Source organism: Moschus berezovskii, chromosome 3, assembly GCF_049115385.1.
Source record: "Moschus berezovskii isolate FMDL1 chromosome 3, NW_MosBer_1.0, whole genome shotgun sequence".
NCBI classification, from domain to species: Eukaryota; Metazoa; Chordata; class Mammalia; order Artiodactyla; family Moschidae; genus Moschus; species Moschus berezovskii.
Window position 1 is genome coordinate 110,610,088 of NC_142462.1, and position 17,849 is coordinate 110,627,936.

At 38.1% G+C, this 17,849-nt stretch overlaps 1 pseudogene; it reads right to left on the reverse strand.

Annotated features, from left to right (window-relative positions):
- Positions 1 to 16,630: 16,630 nt before the first annotated feature.
- LOC129552116 (glycine cleavage system H protein, mitochondrial pseudogene) lies at positions 16,631 to 17,152 on the reverse strand (annotated as a pseudogene).
- Between the last annotated feature and the right edge of the window lie 697 nt (positions 17,153 to 17,849).

Genomic DNA, 17,849 nt, shown 5'->3' on the forward strand with positions numbered 1-17,849 from the left:
CAAGCTACAGAGTAGGAGAAAATATCTGAAAATCACATATCGAATAAAGGAATAATATGTAGACTATATGAAGAGTTATCAAAGTTCAGTTCAGTCACTCAGTCATGTCCCACTCTTTGCGACCATGAACCACAGCATGCCAGGCCTCCTGTCCATCACCAACTCCCAGAGTTCACCCAAACTCATGTTCATTGAGTCAGTGATGCCATCTAAACATCTCATCCTCTGTCATCCCCTTCTCCTCCTGCCTTCTATCTCTCCCAACAACAGGGTCTTTTCAAATGAGTCAGCTCTTCTCATCCAAAATATTGGAGTTTCAGCTTCAACATCAGTCCTTCCAATGAACACCCAGAACCGATTTCCTTTAGGATGGACTGGTTGGATCTCCTTGCAGTCCAAGGGACTCTTGAGAGTCTTCTCCAACACCACAGTTCAAAAGCATCAATTCTTCTCTGCTCAGCTTTCTTTATAGTCCAACTCTCACATACATACATTACTACTGGAAAAACCATAGCCTTGACTAGATGGACCTTTGTTGACAAAGTAATGTCTCTGCTTTTTAATATGCTGTCTAGGTTGGTCATAACTTTCCTTCCAAGGAGTTTTCAAAACTCAGTGTTAAAAGTTGAACAATTCAATTAGAAAATTAGCACAGTACATGTACAGATATTTCATTAAAGAGGATATACAGATGGCAAATAAGCACATGAAAAGTGTTAACATCATTCACTATTAGGTAAACGTAAATTAAAACCACAATTAAACATCACTATACACCTATGAGAAAGGTTACAATGAGATATATATATAGAGAGAGAGATTAAAATCATGAATTTCTTCTCAGGAAGAGGAAAGCCAGTGTTAATCATCTAAGCGTCTTCTCCACAGTCTGTCACTTTCACCATCTGATCACTAAATACCCAATTCACTTTCCTGTCCTTCCTTAATATCCATTAACTTATTGGTCAAGGAGGACAACCATCCCTTCAGTACAACAAGCTCAGCAACGAAAATCTCCTTGTGATAGGCAGTCCTTCTTTTGTTTGGTAACCTATGAACTAAAACATCAAGTTATCTGCAACCATGTGGGTACTTTATATGGAAGATACTTTAACCACCTTGTCTGCCACATGCAGTTCAGTTCAGTTCAATTGTTCAGTTGTGTCTGACTCTTTGCATCCCCATGGACTGCAGCACACCAGGCTTCCCTATCTATCACCAACTCCTGGAGTTTGCTCAAGCTCATGTCCATTGTTTTGGTGATGCCATCCAACCATCTCATCCCTTCTCCTGCCTTGAATCTTTCCCAGCATCAGGGTCTTTTCAAATGAGTCAGCTCTTCGCATCAGGTGCCAAAGTATTGTAGTTTCAGCTTTAGCATCAGTCAATGCAATGAATACCCAGGACTGATTTCCTTTAGGATGGACTGGTTGGATCTCCTTGCAGTCCAAGGGACTCTTGAGAGTCTTCTCCAACACCACAGTTCAAAAGCATCAATTCTTCTCTGCTCAGCTTTCTTTATAGTCCAACTCTCACATACATACATTACTACTGGAAAAACCATAGCCTTGACTAGATGGACCTTTGTTGACAAAGTAATGTCTCTGCTTTTTAATATGCTGTCTAGGTTGGTCATAACTTTCCTTCCAAGGAGTTTTCAAAACTCAGTGTTAAAAGTTGAACAATTCAATTAGAAAATTAGCACAGTACATGTACAGATATTTCATTAAAGAGGATATACAGATGGCAAATAAGCACATGAAAAGTGTTAACATCATTCACTATTAGGTAAACGTAAATTAAAACCACAATTAAACATCACTATACACCTATGAGAAAGGTTACAATGAGATATATATAGAGAGAGAGAGATTAAAATCATGAATTTCTTCTCAGGAAGAGGAAAGCCAGTGTTAATCATCTAAGCGTCTTCTCCACAGTCTGTCACTTTCACCATCTGATCACTAAATACCCAATTCACTTTCCTGTCCTTCCTTAATATCCATTAACTTATTGGTCAAGGAGGACAACCATCCCTTCAGTACAACAAGCTCAGCAACGAAAATCTCCTTGTGATAGGCAGTCCTTCTTTTGTTTGGTAACCTATGAACTAAAACATCAAGTTATCTGCAACCATGTGGGTACTTTATATGGAAGATACTTTAACCACCTTGTCTGCCACATGCAGTTCAGTTCAGTTCAATTGTTCAGTTGTGTCTGACTCTTTGCATCCCCATGGACTGCAGCACACCAGGCTTCCCTATCTATCACCAACTCCTGGAGTTTGCTCAAGCTCATGTCCATTGTTTTGGTGATGCCATCCAACCATCTCATCCCTTCTCCTGCCTTGAATCTTTCCCAGCATCAGGGTCTTTTCAAATGAGTCAGCTCTTCGCATCAGGTGCCAAAGTATTGTAGTTTCAGCTTTAGCATCAGTCAATGCAATGAATACCCAGGACTGATTTCCTTTAGGATGGACTGGTTGGATCTCCTAGCTGTCCAAGGGACTCTCAAGAGGCTTCTCCAACACCACAGTTCAAAAGCATCAATTCTTCAGCACTCAGCTTTGTTTATAGTCCAACTCTCACATCCATACATGACTACTGGAAAAACCATAGCTTTGACTAGATGAACCTTTCAGAGAAAGTAATGTCTCTGCTTTTTAATATGCTGTCTAGGTTGGTTCTTCCAAGGAGCAAGCGTCTTTTAATTTCATGGCTGCAGTCACCATCTGCAGTGATTTTGGAGCCCAAGAAAATAAAGTCTGCCACTGTTTCCATTGTTTCCCCATCTATTTCCCATGAAGTGATGGGACAAGATGCCATGATCTTAGTTTTCTGAATGTTGAGTTTTAAGCCAACTTTTCCACTCTCCTCTTTCACTTTCATCAAGAGGCTCTTTAGTTCTTCTTTGCTTTCTGCCATATGGGTGATGTCATCTGCATATCTGAGGTTACTGATATTTCTCCTGGCAATCTTGATTCCAGCTTATGCTTCATCCAGCCCAGCATTTTGCATGATGTACTCTGCATATAAGTTAAATAAGCAGGGTAAGAATATACAGCCTTGAGGTACTTCTTTCCGAATTTGGAACCAGTCTGTTGTTCCATGTTCAGTTCTAACTGTTGCTTCTTGCTACCACATACACCACATGGGTAATGTTTGAATAGGGACAAGAAGAAAATGTTTTCCTATTAAGAATGGAAGAGGATGGGAGGCTCATAGTATTACTGGTTCACAGAAAGGCTGCAGTCCTCTTGGGCAGCATCAGTTCAGTTCAGTTCAGTTCAGTCGCTCAGTCGTGTTCGACTCTCCGCGACCCCAGGAATCACAGCACGCCAGGCCTCCCTGTCCATCACCAACTCCCGGAGCTCACTCAAATTCATGTCCACAGAGTCAGTGATGCCATCCAGCCATCTCATTCTCGGTCGTCCCCTTCTCCTCCCGCCCCCAACCTTTCCCAGCATCAGAGTCTTTTCCAGTGAGTCATCTTGCCGCATGAGGTGGCCAAAGTATTGCAGTTTCAGCTTTAGTATCAGTCCTTCCAATGAACACCCAGGACTGATATCCTCCAGAATGGACTGGTTGGATCTCCTTGCAGTATAAGGGACTCTCAAGAGTCTTCTCCAACACCACAGTTCAAAAGCATCGATTCTTCGGCCATCAGCTTTCTTCACAGTCCAACTCTCACATCTATACATGACCACGGGAAAAACCATAGCCTTGACTAGACGGACCTTTGTTGGCAAAGTAATGTCTCTGCTTTTTAATATACTATCAAGGTTGGTCATAACTTTCCTTCCAAGGAACAAGCGTCTTTTAATTTCATGGCTGCAATCAGCATCTGCAGTGATTTTGGAGCCAAAAAAATAAAGTCTGACACTGTCTCCACTGTTTTTCCATCTATTTCCCATGAAGTGATGGGACCAGATGCCATGATCTTTGTTTTCTGAATGTTGAGCTTCAAGCCAACCTTTTCACTCTCCTCTTTCACTTTCATCAAAAGGCTTTTGAGTTCCTCTTCACTTTCTGCCATAAGGGTAGTGTCATCTGAGGTTATTGATATTTCTCCCGGCAATCTTGATTCCAGCTTGTGCTTCTTCCAGCCCAGCATTCCTCATGATGTACTCTGCATATAAGTTAAATAAGCAAGGTGACAATATACAACCTTGACGTACACATTTTCCTATTTGGAACCAGTCTGTTGTTCCATGTACAGTTCTGACTGTTGCTTCCTGACCTGCATACAGGTTTCTCAAGAGGCAGGTCAGGTGGTCTGGGATTCCCATCTCTTTCAGAATGTTCCACAGTTTATTGTGATCCACACAGTCAAAGGCTTTGGCATAGTCAATGAAGCAGAAATCGATGTTTTTCTGAAACTCTCTTGCTTTCTCCATGATCCAGCGGATGTTGGCAATTTGATCTCTGGTGCCTCTGCCTTTTCTAAAACCTGCTTGAACATCTGGGAGTTCACGGTTCACATATTGCTGAAGTCTGGCTTGGAGAATTTTGAGCATGACTTTACTAGCGTGTGAGATGAGTGCAATTGTGCAGTAGTTTGAGCATTCTTAAAAGCTCCTTATTCTGGGAGAGAGGGGAGTGCCTAGATTCTGTGCTAAGGGAAAAATTCTGCTGTGCATTGTTTTACAAGGCTACTGATTCCATCATCAGAGATGTGTATCCTTGTCTATTATTTGCTTGGCCTCATGTAAAATATGGATCAACATGTCTCCTGTCAATATAAGGAGTTTATATTTTTGTGTGTGTGCTTGTTTGTATATTTAACTCTGAACAAAGAATTTTTGGTGAAAATTGTTAAAATCTAGGTAATAAGAAGGAAGGCAAAATTAACTAAGTGTGAAATACTTTGCAAGTTTAAAGCAATGAACTAGATAAATATAAGTGAAAAAAGCATTGTAAAGCAGTTTTCCTCCAATTTAAAAAAAAAAAGCAAATTGTAAAATAATAGGCACAGAAAATAAGTCTTCTATTTGCAAGTATAAGTTAACACAGACACAGAGATAAAATATTTTATAGTTTTGAAGAGTACATGTATATGTATGTAAATATATGGGAAACATTTTGGAAGATTACACTACAAACTAAAAATCACCTCATTCCAATAACTGAAAAATCAGAATTGATAGTGTTTGTCACAGAAAACTATCATTCCTGTAATGTTTTAATTTTTAAACAGAGAAAATATTACTTGCGGGATTTGAAATTTTGAAAACAGTAACAACTGGAGTGAAATACACCACCATGTTCGCAGTAATGGACACAAGTGATTGAACTGTGATTGCATTTTCTTTGCTCCATTTAGTATTTCTCTTGTGTTTCTTAGAAACATATCTTTCTATTTAAAATTTTAAATCATCCAAAGCATTTTAATGAAAATCAATCATGATGTATGCATAAATGCAGATACTATCGCATTAAAACCTAGATGGGTTTTCTTGTCATGAAAAGTTAATCACACTGTTTAGTTAACTAAGGACAGTTTGTAGAGCAGAATATCATCTTTAAAGTTGTAGATTGTTATCAGAAATAATCCATCTATAATAAGAAGAGAGTTTTATTCTAGCTAAACTGTGGACAATAGCCCAGGAGACAGTCTCTCAAATAGCTCTGAGGAAGTGTTCCAAAGAGGCATAGTTTTCAGTACAATTTTGTATCTTGTCCTACCAAAGAAAGGGTACATGTTTTTAAAATTTCAGTAAAAAGACAGATCAGCACATGCACAGTGAGTCAGTGTGGCCTTGATTCCTGAGTAGGGCGCTTTATCATCAAAGGAGTGCTAGCACGAACATCCTAGGAAAGGGAGGCAGTTACCTCTACCTTCAAAATGGACATTCTTTACCCTAGACAGTGTCCTATTTGCTTCAGTGGTTAAAGCAGATGGACAATGTATGTGTGATAGGCCCTAAACCAATCTGTTCTAGTTAGCATAAAGTTTAAGTTACATTATGTATAAGCTAGTATGACTTCCCTAAACTTCAATATATGAAAATTTCTTCCATCAGGATTATCATTTATTTTCAAGAAACAGAAACCCCCACAAGCTAGCTTATGGAGAAATTTTTTTGTAAAGAATCATGTATCACAGAAACATGCAAGAAGAAGAGGCAAGCCTATGCAGACAGAGGTGAGAAGCATAATGTTTACAAAGAAGCTGTAAGCGAAAGATCATCGCTGCCGTTCCCTGGGATGTAGAGTTTTCCTCCAAAGCATTTACCGCATGAACTACTCCACAGAAATGGCAGCCCAAAACTTAACTTCTGATTCAAGTTATTGTCCTAGTTCCCTTCTTCCTTATTTCTTTCTTTCTGGCCAGAAGTGTGGGTGCTCAGTATGCCATATCAAGGACATTTAGAGGACATCATCTGGATGAGTCTCATTGCCCAGAAATACTCAACTACATTTTGAGTATTTTTGACTATTAGAAGATAGGTACTATCATCTGTTTTACTACTTCATGACTCTCAAGGCTGTTGTCCCGTCAATTAATTTGATCACTTCAGCTAGTTAGAACCCACCATTTTTGGTGATGTTGCTGAGTTTGACAACTGGAAAAATACACAGTTCATGTCAAAATCTTCTCCACCACTTTTGTGAAGCATATAGCAGTGCATGCATGCTCAGTTCTGTCTGACTCATTGCGACCCCATGGACTGTAGCCTGCCAGGCTCCTCTGTCCATGGGATTTCCCAGGCAAGAATACTGGAGTCGGTTGCCATTTCCTTCTCCAGGGGATCTTCCCAACCAAGTCTCTTGTGTCTCCTGCATTGGCGGGTGGATTCTTTACCACTGGGCCACCTGGGAAGCCCATACAACATATAATTTTACCCAAATAATCTCAAACCCTCAGTCTTCAGTAGTAATTCAGAAGCAAAATCTCCTGAAAAGATAATTCCGTAATTAAACATAGAGACTTTGATTATATTTGGATTTAATTATAAATAAGCCTCCATACCTTGTGAACAGATTTGCTCCTCAAAGCCACCATGTCTTTAATATAAAGAAGTTTACTTCAAACAGAAAAGTAGCAAGTACTGTTAAATGCTTCCTTCAGATTTTTATGAAATGTGGAAATAATACAAAATATCCAATTCCTTCGTAGTCTAAATATATCGTCTGAAAGTGGGTCTGAGTCTGCATAGTCTGTAAAGGGAAGCTTTTTCTCAGATCTCAGTGTTCTCTGAGTGAAAATTCAGCTCCTGCTGCAAATAGATGCCCTCCACTCTAATGGGATAACCCTGAATTTTAAGTGTTTTATTTAGAATCTGATAGCAAACTCTTCAACTATAATTAAAAATTAATTTTAAATGGCTGCACTTTTTAAGGAACAAAACCAAGACAACGATGCTGTAATTTGAAATTAGGCTAAATGCCTGCTTCCCTTTACTTCTCCATGAAAGGGCAAAGACACTGTTCCTTATCTTTAAATTCTGGAAAAAGCCAGTCATTTAAATGATAACTTCCTTTAGCACAAGCTTTTCATATTTCCTCTCTGAACGTACATGTAAGAAATGTTAATTTCAACCCTGATTAAAGATGATTCTTCAATGAAATGTCAGGAAAAAATAACAATGCCAACAGTAAGTAAAGCACACCATAATATTCATAATATAAAGCTATAAATAATTTCTTTTAAATTCCTACTGAAACAGCCTTAATGGTTTTATCATTCACAGAATTTGGGAGAATTGTTGGAGGGGTATTTGGAGTTACTGCTGCAGAAAAAATTATATAATTGGAGGGAAATACAAGTGCCCATGGGGGAGGTATGACAACAACAACAACAAAAAAAATAAGGATTAAAAGCAAACGAAAACCAATTAGCAAGGCAAGAAACCCTAACAGCTGAAACAGATCAGAAGCCTATCTTAATATTCGTTAACCCAGTATATAGCAAACATTCATTCTCTTTATTCAGCATCTCATAATATATAGAGCATTGTGATAAGTACTGGATAGGAAGAAAACTGTGGCCTACTTCAGGCTCTCATAAAACGTTCATTCCTCTGGTTGAAGCTACAGAAGTAGTTGATGAACACGAGTTATCCAGGAAGGAAGGAAGGAATAAATGAGTGAGCAAGCTGATGAATCGTCCTCCTTGAGAAAAACTTAATACAGAAAGAGACGTTTAAACAAGTCATCTTTCAATAAAAAAATTTAGACAGTACCTATAACATTATTGATCACCATTATATGAACTGAATGTTTCAGTTTGACTTGATTATAAGCATAAACATCTACTGGTTATCAGAACCTGCTGTTAATAATTTGTTCAACATATTGCTGAACCCACAGACTTAGAATAGGGTCTCACATATAGCTAGAGATCAAGAGACATTTGCTGGAAAGCTGTAACATGCACTTAACACAATAAATCAAAATACATTTTAAAAACACCTCAGGATCATCAAACTCTAGGATCGAGTCATCGAGTCAATGGTAGAATCAAATGTACTTTTTGAGCCATAACGATTCCCAATCCCTGTTAACCAAATAAATATATTCTGAATGTTAACATACCGTTCCTATTTAAAAATTCAATAAAGCTGACTTAACATGAGTTCTGGAATAGAGAATGTTGCATATGAGATTTCTGTTCCACTCAACATTGCCCCCACCACCACCACGAAATTCAAAATATTTTCTCTCTCTCTCTCAACCTCTACCTCCCTCCCTTGTCCTTGATATTCAGAGGCATCATGAAGTCAGCTGGAAATAGTAAAAACTCAAGTGCAAATTACTCCTCACATCACCACTTTTCCATCATTCTAAATTAGTATGCACAGTAGCTAATATGCTATGAAAGTCACTTACTAATAACAATGCGATCTTTGAATACTAATCTTTATGGGCAGCAACCAAAAAGAGTAGACCATTACTGTGATTGGATGAAGCTAATAAGGGAGACTTGGGTGAAATAAGTGACAGCTCCTCATTTCCATGCATCTCCTCTACCCTGTATTGACTCACCTCTCCCCTTTATCTTTATATTCCACTCAAAGTAGAAATATCAGCATCAATTTACAAAAACAGTTTGGCATCCATTCCTGATATTACTGCTAGTTCCCATATCTACCCTGCAATTGTGATATATGAATACTTAGTCTATTCGTAGAACAATCACATTTGGCTTTTTTTTTTTTTCCTTGAAATTAACCAGTGGAGTTTTTTTAGGGGTTTAAGATAACATTCATTCATCTTTCTGGAAAAACCAATTCCTACATGCCTCAATAGATTACATACAGTGGGTCTCAAAACTGACTGCATACTAAGTGAAAGTGAAGTCGCTCGGTCGTGTCCGACTCTTTGCAACCCTGTGGACTGTAGCCCACCAGGCTCCTCTCTCCATGGGATTCTCCAGGCAAGAATACTGGAGTGGGTTGCCATTTCCTTCTCCAGGGGATCTTCCCGACCCAGGGATCAAACCTGAGTCTCCGCATTGCAGGCAGATGCTTTAACCTCTGAGCCACCAGGGAAGCATACTAAAGTCCCCTATAAATATCTTAAAATAACACAAACACATTGGAGTCACCTAGGGACAATGGAATCCGAACCACTAAGAATAGGACCCCAACCTCTGTATTCTTTAAAGCACGCTAGGTCCTTGACGAACAGGAAGAGTCGAGTACCAGTTGTGTTTATTGGTTCACCCTGCAGAACCAAGGTTACATTTGTGAGCCCTTTAAAGATCATAAACGTCAAGGTTGTTCTTGGAATATCTGTCTTCTGAAAAGTGAGGAGACCAGGAATAAAACATACTGGTTGGAGCAAATACTTCCCCACTTTATAAGGAAAGTACGTATTCTAATATAGGCATCAAAAATGTAACCTGTATAAGGATACTATCTTAAGTACTAAGTTTGCTTGCATTTTTTACCTTCTGTTTTGGAATAATTTTAGATAAACAGAAAGTTCCAAAGGAGGTACAGAGAATTCCCATATAGCTTTCCCCCAGCTTTCCCTAATGTTAGCATCTTACTTAACCATAACGTAGTTGTCAAAACTCAAATCTTCACATTGCTCAAATACTATCACTTAAATTACAGACTTAATTTGGACTTTTCCACTTATTTCCCTCTTCTGTTCCAGAATAAAGTCCCGGATACCCATTTGTGTTTAGTCAGCGTATCTGCTTAGCCTCTGTGAGTTTCTGTCTTTTCTTGTTTTGTATGACTTTGATACTTTCAAAGAGTATTTGTAAAATGTTCACTGGAATATCCCCAATTTTGACTTGCTCATAATTAGACTAGGGTTATGGATTTGGGAGGGAGGAAAACTACAGAGATGTCCTCTTATTGCATCGAATTAGAAAGTGTATGATATTATGACTGGCTACTGACCATGTTAACTTGATTGCTCTGTTAAGGTGGTGTCTGCCAAGGTTCTCCACTAGAAAAATACTATTTTTTTTTCCTTTAAATACTCTATTTTTAGAAGTGAGTCACTAAGTCTAGTCCTTGCTGAAGAGGAGGGAATTAACTATTATTATTTGAAATTCTTTTGTAAGGATCATTTGTTCCTTCTCCACAATTTATTTATTTGTTCAATTGTTTATTTTTATCTGTATGGACTCATAAGTATTTAGTCTTATTCTCTGGGGTATAATGCAATACTATTACTATTTATTTATTTTATTGCTCAAAGTGTTTCAGTTTGGAACATGGGAACATTTTGCAAACATTTTGCAGTTGGCTCCTGTGTCAGTTTGATAAGCCCTATTTTTGTTTGTTTGGCTTGAGTTTTTGTTTGTTTGTTTTTTGTTTTTTTTTTTTTTTTTGCTTTCTGGCATTAACAACAATCTCTAAGCTCATCTTATGTTTTCCATGCCCTAGTCTTAGCATCATCCATTTCTGCAAGGAGCTCTGCTATCTTCTATTGGAATTTGGTCTTTAGAAGCTTAGATCTGAATACTAGATATGCTTTTTATTACTGGAGTGTCACTGTGGTGAGTTTCTAAAAGCTGTTTTCTTTTTGACTCAGCATTCATGTTCAAATCTTGCCTTTTGAATAACTATAAAATTCTTAGAATCTACACATTGAGGTGAAAATATGATCCACTATAATTTTGAGACATAAATTCTCTCTCTTAAACTGGTGCTAGGGTAGCTAGACATTTTTATTATCTTGCCTTTCTTTTTCTAGACATTCTTATTATTGATTTAGTATATATTATATTCTGTGGTTTTTGCCAGACTCATAATAGTTCTGCCAACTACCTTTGCTTGAAAATGGTACTCAATCATATCCCCTAGAAAAACATGGCGTATGTGAGTGAACTTCTTGGGCTCCTTTAGTGTTCTCAGTGTTGACATGTGTGTGCACACTCAGTCGCTCAGTCATATCCAACTCTTTGCAACCCCATGGATTGTAGCCCACCAGGCTTCTCTGTCCATGGGATTTTCTAGGCAAGAATACTGAAGTGGGTTGCCATTTCCTTCTCCAGGGGATCTTCCCGACTCAGGGATTGAACCCCGGTCTCTTGCATCTCCTGCATTGATAGGAATGTGCTTTACCATATGCCACCTGGGAAACCCTCTCAAAGTTGATGGACATTATCAAATTTCTGGAGCACCTAACAGCTGGCAGCTGAGTTACTTACCCACTTTCTTACATCAGCTGTCAAGAGCACCACATGTTAGTGATTAGGTTTTTTTTAATCTCTTTTTTATCCTTTTTCTGTTTGTTTGTAACCTAAAATGCTCTACAAACAGCTGCTTTTAGGTGAGGCTTTCACTGAGTCATGGCAGATTTGGGTATGGGTTAGGTTTGGTCACGGCAACATTTGTAACTTATACTCCAACGATTAGTAGAATTCAGTATCAGAAATTGATATTAAATCCTGATTATAACATTGTAATTATAGAATCACTTCAGAGAAAAATGAAATAAAATAAGGGTGAGCCTTATGAAGGATTTGTGCCCAGTACTATTGTGCAATCAGGAAAACTCAGTAAATATCCATAGCAATTCAAAGGTAAGAATCACACAAAGTAGGAGTGATTTTTCCTTGCTCTAGAGCTACTGTGCCTACATTCCCCTCTTTCCAATAACATCAATGGAAAATAGATTGAATAGGAATGTGATATACAAGCTCTTAGGGAAGACAAGATGTCCAAAGATAAAGTGCCATTTTCTTGGGGTGTGACAAATAGCAACTGTGATGAACAGTTTGTTATTCAGTGATCTTTCTTCAGTTGTTTCAGTTGTTCAGAGAAAGCCAAATGGCTACAAAACAATGAGACATGTTCTGCTGAAAGCATTTACACAGATCTGTGTAACTGTGAGATGGAGGTGCATAAGGCCACCCAGAAAAGTCAGAGAAGGCTGCAAGCAACAAAACTGAGTCTTCAAGAGTGAATGGTTGTGCAAAACATGTAAACAAAATAAATAGGATAGAAGATGAATGCTTAAATCATTGCCCACAGGAAGATAATTGTAACTTGGACATATAAAACTCTGAAAGGAAGGAAGAATTTTTTTTTTTTTAATATCAGATGGTTTCATTCAACTTAGTCTACAGTGATCTCTAGGTGTTCTAGAAATCCTTGTTCCCTGAAGGGCAAACATAAACACTTTCTAATTATTTAGTGGAATTGCTTCCAGGACTTTATCTATAGTTTTAAAGTACTTACTGTGGTGTAACAACCAGGAAAACACACACACACACTTATGAAAGTGATTCATCTTCTCATGCTGAGAAGTCAATTAGTGTCATGAAAATCCTTTAGTCCAAAATCAAAATGCCCTCACTAAAACCAGAGCAAAAAGAAAATCTCTAATCTCGTTATGCTGTTACCAGAAAGAACAATCCATTTCTAGTCCCTCTTTAGTTTTTCTTTCTGTTTATTTCCTTTCTGTTGCACTGTAAAGATAATCTTTGCTTTAACAAAATTTGGAGAAATGAGAGTACAAAATAAAGCAGGGGGGTTTGATTACTTTTCATAAGAATTTTCCAGGAACCGCCCTTACCCAGTTGAATATCTTAGTGCCCTCGAAATAGAATTTGATGTTCCAAATTAATTGACAGCAATATTTTCATTTAAAAAATAATTTTCTTGAATCTTAAACCTTTCTAGTCCTATTGTTCCCACTGTCTGACTGTTTTTCTTTTAGTGAAACCACTTATAATACTAGTAATTGTAATACTTTAACAGCTAATCAGTATTGCTCTTATGTTTCTACTTTGGGCTCTGAAAGAATTAAAGAAGTGGAAGGTCTAATTCTGTATTCAAAAATGCCCCAGATAATTGGGGATACTAAGCACTTTACAAGGCTTCCCAGGTGGCTCAGTGATAAAGATTCCACCTGCCAATGCAGGAGACACAGGAGATGTGGGTTCAATCCCTGGGTTGGGAAGATCCCCTCGAGGAGGAAATGGCAACCCACTGTAATATTCTTGTCTGGAGAATTCTATGGACAGAGGAGCCTGGCGGGCTACAGTCCATAAGGCTGCAAAGATTCGGACACGACTGAAGCTACTGAGCACACTCGCAGAAGACATTACAAGGAGAATGGCAAGGAAACCCACAATTATGCAAGTTAGAAGAAAATACTAAAAGACATATCTTAGAATCATATTATTTTAGAAAGTGCGTTTCCAAATACTGGATATGTTAGAACAGAAGGGAACTTCTGAAATTAGATCAAGTTACACTAAACATTATCAGTGTTTTCCTTCAAACGCCTAAGGTCATTCCCAAAGAGGTACAGTAGTCTACATTTTATAAAGACTTTTCAAGATGATTCTATTGGACCACTACCTAGGGTGGGTTTCCCTGGTGGCTCAGATGGTAAAGAATCTGCTTGCAATGTGGGAGAACTACACTGATCCCTGGGATGGGAAGATCCCCTGGAGAAAGGAACAACTACTCACTCCAGTATTCTTGGCCTGGAGAATCCCATGGACAGAGGAGCCTGGCGGGCTACTGTCCGTGGGGTTGCAAAGAATCGGACACGACTGAGCAACTTTCCCATTCACTACCTAGGGTGAAGCAGGAGATCTTAGGACCATGGGAGCTTGGAAGGCACTTTAATCATTCCAGCACAACTTTGATTACTTTTAAATATTAGAATTTTAAGTAAGATTACTTTTGAAAATAATTGTTTTGCCACTTAAAAATAAGTGCAAACATCAATGGAAATTCTGATTTTAGTTCTATTTTCAACTCTACAGACTCTCTTCTCATACTAAGACTAGAATGGCCAGAATCTGCACTAACAAGAATTTCTTCCAATGCCATATATAGCACTAGAGCACTTAGCATTTTGTCATTTTTATAGTTTTTTTAGGCATGTTTATCAAAACACATTTTAACAAAAGATATCTATGATTTATGAAGCAGCAACATTTTAGATATTTTGATAGCAAAATATTTATCTCCTAAAGAAATAAAGGTCGTTTTGCTTATATATTTTGTTATAAGGCATTGTTTTGTTTTGAGGATTTTCAGATACTACTTAAATAGTTTCATTTTTTTCAATGATGGGAGTAAGGGCCTGAGTTGTTAAAGGTCTGAGTACAAAAACTCAAACTTTTGATAATCCTTTCCAACATGAATTGACTTGAACAGCATAAATTCTGAAAACTTGTTTGATGAAAATGTACTATAATTAATAACGGTACTTTCATTCACATTTCCACACATTTCTAGTTTACCATCACAGAACATGAACTTAAGATGCGAATTTCCCCAAATATTTTCACTGTTAGGGTTCTAAAACATGCATGGGTTTTAATGTGAAAGTGATTATTATGGCAAAGTATTTGGAAAGGAGTTTAAAGGTGATCCAGGTTTGTTTACTGCTGACTTCTTAGAACATGTTTGTATGTACCGCGAGTCCCAGGAGGAAAACAAAGTAAATTGCTTAGGGAACTCTTTCTTTCAAGGATGGTCTCCTGGGATTGCTACTCGGCAAAACACATTTAGAAAATCACTCACTTAGATATTTTCTCCATTTGAAAAGTTTCACTGTATTAAACTCACATGCATACACTGTAGGAAGGGTTGATGGGCTACATTCAGAAAGCTCACTGGTCAATTTACCGGAAAGGTGGTTCTTTTCAAGACTGGTAAATCATTCATTACCTAAAGACCTTCTGTTGTTTTAGTCTGGCCATTTAAAAATAAAATCTTTTGCAGGCAAAATCCATTTATTCCTATGATTCTTAAATTGAGTATCTTTCAAAAAGAGACGTTTATCTTCTTAAAATGGTGTATGGATTTGCCCAAACATTGTAGGATGGAAAAACAGTTTATTTCTGATAATTCATAGAGTCCACAGTCTTTAAAACTGCAAGTTTTCTGTTATCTGAGAATCTAGAGAAAACTTTCCCAGCTCTTTCTATCACTCAAGTGTTACCTGATTGTCTTGGTCCATTCAGGCTGCTCTAGCAAAATACCACAGATGCCAGCCTGGTACAGTTCTGGTGAAAGTTCTCTTCTAAGTCGTGGGCTGCAGACTTACTGTGTCTACGTGGTGGAAGAGGCAAGGGAGCTTTCTTGGGCCTCTTTAAGGATATTAATCCTGTTTATGAGAACTCCGTCTTCATGATCTAATCACCTCCCAAAGGCCCCACTTACTAGTATCATCACCTTGGGCAACAAGGATTCCATTATGTGAATTTGAGAGGAGGACCATGAATATTCAGACCATGGCCCTATTTTCATTTTGAGTCTGAAATCAAGAAAGACTCTTATGGGCCAATAAATATAGGTTAGAAGATTGTGGGGTAGAATGAAAAGAGCAGTATCCCCGTTGGAGAGTCCTTGGTCAGTGTTTCATGGCTTCATTCTTGAACATGAATGGATGATCAAGGAATGCCAGATGTTAGTAGAGCCAGGAACATGGACTAGAAAGACTAAGCTAAGCAAATAAGGTAAAAATACTTGGAGGAATCAGAAATACTTTAGGGAACAAAGGGAAACCAGAAAACACTTGTTTAATCTCTTTCTTCCAAGAAATTCAAGATATTACTTTCCTATGTTGTAAGGAATGCTATGTCTTCAAATCTAATGTATGTATTACAAATCTCAGTTTCTTTGCGTTTCTACTAATTTTTAGTTGAAAGTGAGTTAATTGTATACAATATGCTGTTTTGTTTTTCTGAAGGTTATTTTTTTGTCCTGTACTAATAGGAAATTAACTTAATTCAATCTGTGAAATTTGACTCATGTGCAGTGTGCAGGTATCTGTCTTTCATAATTTTAAATTTGATTCCTGTGATCTTGTAGATCAAATATTTGAAGCTATTAAAATATCCATTTCTGTTGCCTGGATAAGGATAGATTTCAAGACATAGAAAATTTGTACAATTCCATAGACTTCCAGAGCTTCGTTCAGGCTCCATGGGTCTCCTACATGAGCACGTGGTTTATCAGTCAGAAGGAAATATGGAGTATCTGTTATCTTAGTTACAACATTTCTTCTCTTACATTAACAGCTCCATAGATGTCTGTCTGAACCAAGTCTGCCACTTTCAGCTCAAGCTCAGAGTGAAGAGAATACCCCCAAGTCAAAGAAGTAGTCACATTTTTTTTTACCTAGTACAAAGTAGTCTGTTGACTTTTTGTTTGTTTGTTTGTTTCAAAGTAGTTTATTTAAGGGTTCCATTTTCACTCCTCAATAGATTTTATGTATTTCTCATATGCTTCTTCACTCATTAGTTCATCTAGTTCTGAAGGGTTACTGACTGTCATCTTCATCAGCCAACCATCTTCATAACAAGACTTGTTGACAAGTCCTGGATTTTCTGCTAGAACTTGATTAATTTCAGTTACTTCTCCTGATCGAGGAGAATAGAGTTCACTGGCAGCTTTCACACTTTCCAAAGCACCAAACTCCTCTTGTTTGTTCAACTTTGTCCCAACTTCAGGCAGACTATAGTAAACAACATCTCCCAAAGCTTCCTGTGCAAAATTGCTGATTCCCACTGTTCCAACACCGTTTTCTGTTTTTACCCATTCGTGTTTTTCTGTGAATTTCCGCAACGACAGCAGAGCAGGGCCGGTGTGCAGCGCCCGGACGGCGCCCGCCCGCAGTCCTCAGGGCCGCGGCGAGCAGCGCGCGCTGGGTGCCGAGATGGCGCGCAGGCTGCCGACCGCGGCCCGCACGCTCCGCACCGCGCGCAGCGCCATGTTGGCACCTGTTGACTTTTATTAAGTGAGCAAACTTCTCTCACACTTTTGCCTGTCATTGACCGCTTTCCAGCATCCTTCAGTTAATTTTAGTAATATTTTTTGGTGTATGCTTTTCTCTGCAGAAAAGTATCTCCCAACTTTATCAAGGTGTCAGAAGTAAGGCCATTTCTTACCTTTTTATTTCCCTTACTATTATAGATTTGATCATCTCATTTTTAAATTGACCTTGTATCTTTGACCTGTGTATATGTGTTAGTTGCTCAGTCATATCTGACTCTACAAACCCATGGGCTGTAGCCCACAAGGCTCCTCTGCCCATGGAATTCTCTAGACAGGAATACTGGAGTGGGTTGCCATTCCCTTCCTCAGAGGATCTATCTGACCTAGGGATCAAACCCAGGTCTTCTGCACTGCAGGCTGATTCTTTCCATCTGAGCTACCAGGGAAGCCTATAAACACATTTAAAATTTTCCACAAAAGCAAATCAAACAAGTAAAAATGGCACAACTAAAAAATATAGACATAATACTACTTTAATAATATTAAATGTAAAAGACTTAAACATTCTATCAAAATATTGTTCAACTGGATAAAAATTCAAGAACCAACTATGTACAGTCTATAAGAAATGTGCATAAAATCAAGGACAGTACAGGTTGAAAGTAAAAGGGTGAAAAATGTAATAATAGTAAAC